The sequence below is a fragment of the Haplochromis burtoni genome, unplaced genomic scaffold, assembly GCF_018398535.1.
Source record: "Haplochromis burtoni strain Fernald_Lab_line unplaced genomic scaffold, NCSU_Asbu1 Contig_109, whole genome shotgun sequence".
Taxonomy (NCBI): Eukaryota; Metazoa; Chordata; class Actinopteri; order Cichliformes; family Cichlidae; genus Haplochromis; species Haplochromis burtoni.
Window position 1 is genome coordinate 434,621 of NW_024582470.1, and position 5,958 is coordinate 440,578.

The following is a 5,958-nucleotide window of genomic DNA, read 5'->3' on the forward strand; positions in this document are numbered from 1 at the left end:
TTGTGTGTTGTGTGTGTAGTAAAATATTTAGTACCCTAGTTACTGATATGGTGCTCCTAACTGCATCCACCGCTCTCACTTTCTAAGATTTTGCGCTCTCTGAAGTTTAAACATTTCCATGATAACAGTAACCTCCACCAATCAAAGAGATCTCTGTTTCAGCTGAGGATTGTGGGTAGAGTTCTTTTCCACAGCACTGCAAATTAAACACTTTTTTATTAATAACACAAAGTTGATAGGTTTCCACAGCAACACATAGCACCATGCCACAATGTTGCACTTAGTAACAGTGGATAGCTGAATGGTTACAATATAGTGACTCCAAATCAAAATCCCAGTGGGGAAAATGAGGGGGATTTTCACTTCTGGAAACTCACTTTTCTACTTTCTTCTTTACTTATATTCTACATATTGCTGAATAGTTTATGTTTTGTCCTTGTCCTCCACTATGCTCTCCTGTCGTGGCCTTGAGGCTGGTTCTACTAGAGGTTTCTTTTTGTTAAAAAGGAGTTCTTCCTCCCCACTGTCACCAAGTGCTTATTAATATGGGATCATTGGATTGTTTGGGTTTTCTGTCTAATATCTGAGTTATGTACCTTACAATGTAAAGCGCTTTCAGGCAGTTGTTAATCTGAGATTGCTCTGTATAAACAAAACTGAACTGAATGTGCAAACCAGTGGGTGACAAACAGTGGCTATATCCATCTTTTATATACAGTCTGTTTTGTTGCACAAAGTTTCAGATAATTTCATTTGGTACAAAACTTTCTGTGATGATTTTTGCTTATGAAGTTTGGCAATTTGGCACTCCATTCCCAGAATCTTTTCTTCCCTACGTATTCACTCCATTTTATTCTCTTACTGTCTCTCTCTGGATGGTACATTTGGCAATAACTCTAGCTCTCTTTAATTTAAAGCCCAAACTACCTTCAGGGAGATGCACAGCATAATGAGGAGGAATGAGTTGGGCTGCAGCCTTTCTGTGTTTGCGTGCTCTCTTGCCCTAACTCTGTATTCTTTATCAAACACTCCCAATGGTTGTCCTGGCCCAGTGAAAAACTGTCTTGCCGCTTTTGTTAGCTTATAGTGCCTCTCTTTTTCCCCCAGACTCTTTTGGAAACTTGTATTGATATTCCCTGCACACGCTGCTCACATTGCTTTTCATTGCTTCTGCTGTCTTTTTGCAATGCATCGTTCTCTGTACTGTTTTTTCTCCCAACCTGACATCTTTCATTTAGTACATAAAATGTTTTGGTCACATTAGATTTCCAATATATTGAGGTTAAAAAAATGTCAGTAATTAGTCATGTACACATCTGAAACATCCCCAAAAACTTGCCAGTGAACTCCTGCCTACTTATCTATCTTCAAATCTCTCTTCTTCTCCTTCTTCTCAGCCACATTTCCTCATCTTATCTGTTGGCCTCATCTTTCCATACCACTCTTTCCTCCTCTGTATAGGTTGTTGATTTTAATGATATGTTGTTTTGAAATTTGCACTGAAGCTTGTTCATTGTGAGCTGAAGTGGCTGATAATTGTGCTTAATGATGCTTTTTGTATCCAGGCAACGATGCACGCTCAGTTCTTTTTTTCAAGCTAATCTACTTTAAGAGGGCAGGCCATGCAGTCCTTCTGACTCTGGAGAGGTGAGCCATACACATGCACACACACATGCACACACCCGCCTACATATAATAAATACCAGTAGCTATTTTCCTTAGGAATTGCTGCAAATGTAGTACAGAGAACACAGAGGACTAATTGGGAAAATGAGCTATCTTTATACAGGAAAATTATATGAATTTTAAAAGTGGCTTGGCTTTCACGTATTGGAACATGAGTTGTTTATTCCTGCCTCCAGTGAGTCAGCAATCTCACATCACATGCTTCTGTTAACAAATTCATGGTTTTTCTTCCTTCTGAAGGTTACACTAAATTCACATTTTAGTGTCAGGTAGAAACCCAAGTCTTTGACTTTATGTATCAAGTCTGTTGCAAAAGTTTTCTTTGTTGATCCTTAACTGCATCCGGCAGTGATGTAGTGCACAAGTGTACGAGATCCCAGAAGGCTGTCAGCAAAAATATTTACACTGTGTTAAGTTAAAATTTTAAGTGGCCTTCGTCTTATCTCTTGTTTTTCTCTGGTTGTGCTGGATCTGGGTTTTGTATAATGTATAATGTTTTGCTGCAATCAGGCCTTGCTCACTATTCATTCTGCTGACTTTGGACAGATCGTTGGTTATTTGCCCTTGAGCCTCCCTACATCTCCTTTCTCTGACAGAGAGGATAAAACGCTGGCTGCTGAAGATGGACTTAATTTCTTTTGCCTGTTTTAATGTGTGCGCTTTATTCCCATCTTTTTATGTGTCTCCCACAGAGTTGTCATCTCAAAAAATGATGTATCTGCTCAGTAATTCATGATTTTTATTAAGATTGCTCATAAACATGGATATCAGATATTCAAGCCCATTTTGGGGGCAAGAGGCATGCTTAATACCTCATGAAAATCCTTACATCATTACAAATAAACAGGATTTATTTTCTAGGTGTAAGGTCGGCAACATAATTAAAAGCTTTGTGATCTTAAATTGTTGCTCAGAGAGACACTTTTTTTAATAGACACAATATAACATTTTTTTTCTATCCATGCTGTCAATGTCTTCCTATTCTTGCCACATCTCAGATTCACTGAAGTGTGATCTGGACTGCTCTCACACCTCCCTCTGAGCAGAAGCTGCTTTTTTAAAGCCAGAATGGCCCCTCTGTCTCCAACAGAGAATGAACACCACTACTGGTAGCTGCTCCTCTGAGAGGAAATAGGATGAGTGAGGGCCGTACCTTGAGGCTGGACATCAGCAAACTTTACTTGACATGACTTACATCTCTGTCCTTTAATACTTTTCTCCCAGTTTTACTCCCAGTCAGGGTTGCTCAGAGTTCAGCACTGTGAGACTATTCTGCCTTTTAGTCCTCTTATTCTCATGTTTCCTCTTGAGTCTAGCAGCCTGGAGCTCATCAGTGGGTTCTTGCTGAAGTGCTCTCTTTTTTTTGCTCTCTGATATGACTTGTGTCTGATTAAGTATTTCAGCTTTTTATTCCTATAGCAGCATTGGTTTCTGGGCTTTGTCATGAACTTGAAATATGTTCTGTATAGACACGGCTCTCTGCTGCACAGTTCAGCAAATTTTCTGCGTATCTTCACTGTTGCTTTCTTAGACTTTATATGTATATATATATATATATTTGCCACTGGTCTATCTCTATAGACAGTGAGCCTCGATTCCCAAGGCTCTCTCTTTTTCCTGATCAAACTCCTTCTCTTTGATCTGCACAATTTCTCGAGGTCTCTCCTCAAACAACCTCATCCTCTGCTACTGGAGTATGTTCAGCCAAACTCCTTCTGAGACACGGTGCCGCGTAGCTTCCCGTGCTCCACTTTCTCAATCTGTTCTTCACCCAACACCCTCCTAATTTTCTCATCATCTCTGTGTAATCTTCTTCACGGTCACCATTCAGCTTATGCCTCTGCCCATTCGTCCCCATCAGCCCTCTTGTCCTATTTTGCATGTTTTCATTTCTTAGTGCGTATCGTCTTTTTTCTTCTTCTATGCTTGTCGATATTGCTGGACAGTGCACGTCTTTGCAGTTTTATACCCGATGTGTCAATAAAATCATAGAACAAAGCAAATCTTACTGTGCTTTCTTGTAAGCCTTGTATGGGTCTAATATTAATTACTTGATTAATAAATGTTCAGTCTTCACGCAAGTCTTTTTTTTTTTTTCACATTCAGCACCATTCATGCTCATTCAGGGCCAAACAGAGACAGCCTTGGAGCCTCTCTGCAACTTTTTATTAAACCTTGTGGTGTCCGAGAAAGAAAATAGGCCCGGCCATTGCTGGAATTTTAACAATCCATGCATGCGGCTTATGCAAATATTTACTAAAACTGAAAGTTCCCACTGAGATGGATTCTCGTGTTTGTTTAGTTCTGGTACTAGCCCTTCACTTCATGAATAATGGACAACATCCATGTGTTTCAAAATGTCATGGCATTTGCACCATATTCTTTTGTGGAAGTGTGTGCATGTGTGTCGATGCGCACATACTTTTTCATGCACGAAAAAGCACACAAGAGGAGCCAAAACCCCCCCAGAAATCCTGGGGATATACATTGTATTGGATGCATGCAACACTTGCACATGCATATGTATACTTCTATAGTTCAAATAGCAGATTACCAGGAGATAAAAGTAACCTGGATTTCAGCCATGCTACGTATCTTACATTCAAAGCCAGATCAGCTGAAAGCAGACCTAAGCCTCACCACATGAATTCCAATTTGCTTCTGCAGTTGCAAATACCACAGATAATGCACAAAGGGTCAGAGATATGCAGGAATGATGAAAGTATGAAGAAACAGATGTTACAATATTCACCAGAAGCTGTAAACCGTTTCTTCGCTCTTTTTGTTTAGCATGACAACAAACATCATCTCTAGTTTTTTGTGCACTTAAGCAAAGCATTAAAAAAATGTGCACAAATATAAACATAACCGAAGAGGCTCCAGATTTAGAAAAAGGAGGAGTTGAACTGACTGCAAAACTACTAAAGAGCAAACTGCAGTTTCTATTCTGCGCTTTTTACATTTCAATAGCAAAATCTCGAAGCGCACCTGACTGCACTCAAAGCTTTATCGGGGGTCGTGCCCCGGTGTTCAAGCTGCTATCTGATTCTCTCAGATATTCAGGGCATGAAAGTGCTGCTTTCAAAAGGCCAAATTGGAGTGAGATCTCAAAGGTGCTGCGAAGGGTTTAATCTAACTGACAATAAGGTAGCATGAGTTAACCCACGAGCAGACAGGAACAGTGATCATCATGAATAGGAAGCACTGGACGATTTTTTTGGTCAGTGGCCAGTGTGGATAATGAGCTCCTTGCTTTGATGTTTCACTGTGTGTATGTGTGTGTGTCTGTTAGTTCATCCCTGTGGTAAAGTGTATTTTTATACCTCATTCTCATATCTGTTAATTACTCCTGATATTTCTGAGCGCCGTGGCATAAAACCCGATGCTGAGTTACTCTGCCTGTGCAGCTCATTTACTCTCTGATTATTATGATGAGCTGAGTGAGTCATACATCAGTTCAAATGCAAACAAACCCCGCTCTTGTCAGGATTGCTCTGAAAGGACGCTTTCCTCACCCTCTTGGGGGGAACAATTGCCCCACTCATCGCTTGTCACGCTTTTCCTCCTTTTCCCAACTGTCACACCGGAATCCCGCTCACCTTCCAAGTTGGTGACTAAAATGAATTCTTCCCGCCATGCATGCGTACATCTCGCACACTTTTCCTTTTAAATCTCTCTGACTTTGACAGAAAGGCTGCCGGTGACAGCAGCTTCACCGCAGCTCTGCGGGTGTTGATAAACCATAAATAAAGTTGTCTGTGAATGAAGAGATGAGTTCAAGCTGAATAATCTCTCTGTGTTTAGCAGGATCCTTCCTTATAGATCTCATCAACAGATTCCCTGCTCTGTCTGGTTCATTATAATAATTTGGAAAAATGTTGTAAAATAAAACAAAGTAGCCTGAATCATCAGCAGCATGCATGCAGTTGCTGAGAAAAGAAAGAGGAATAGATACAGACCTTTATTTTTCTTATGTGAAGCAGCTGCTCCTCTCTCACGTTGTGCAAAAATCCATCTCTTGTTTGGTCTTTCAGCCGAGCAAACCAGATCTGTTGCCCCTCAGAGCTTCCCTGTGAGCCTCCCCTCTCCCTCTCTCTCTCTTGCTCTCTCTCTCTCTCTGTCATTCAGTGTGAAACACGGCCGCACAGGCTCGTCAGCCAGAGACGAAGCAGTCACATATGGGTCCCTTCTAGAAATGGAGTAACACATATAAAAGGCCTACAACAAAAACTGTGGCTGCTTAAATGTACTGACACTTCCTTTCCTTGAGAA

General features: G+C 40.7%; 1 protein-coding gene across 1 annotated transcript in view; it reads right to left on the minus strand.

Annotated features, from left to right (window-relative positions):
- The window catches only part of LOC102291024 (serine-rich and transmembrane domain-containing protein 1), an 11,349-nt gene extending 5,391 nt beyond the window's left edge, over positions 1–5,958 (minus strand). The window contains exon 1 of the mRNA XM_005928098.3: positions 5,646–5,958. The gene's annotated coding sequence lies outside the window, so the exon portion shown is untranslated. The remainder of the gene's footprint in view (positions 1–5,645) is intronic.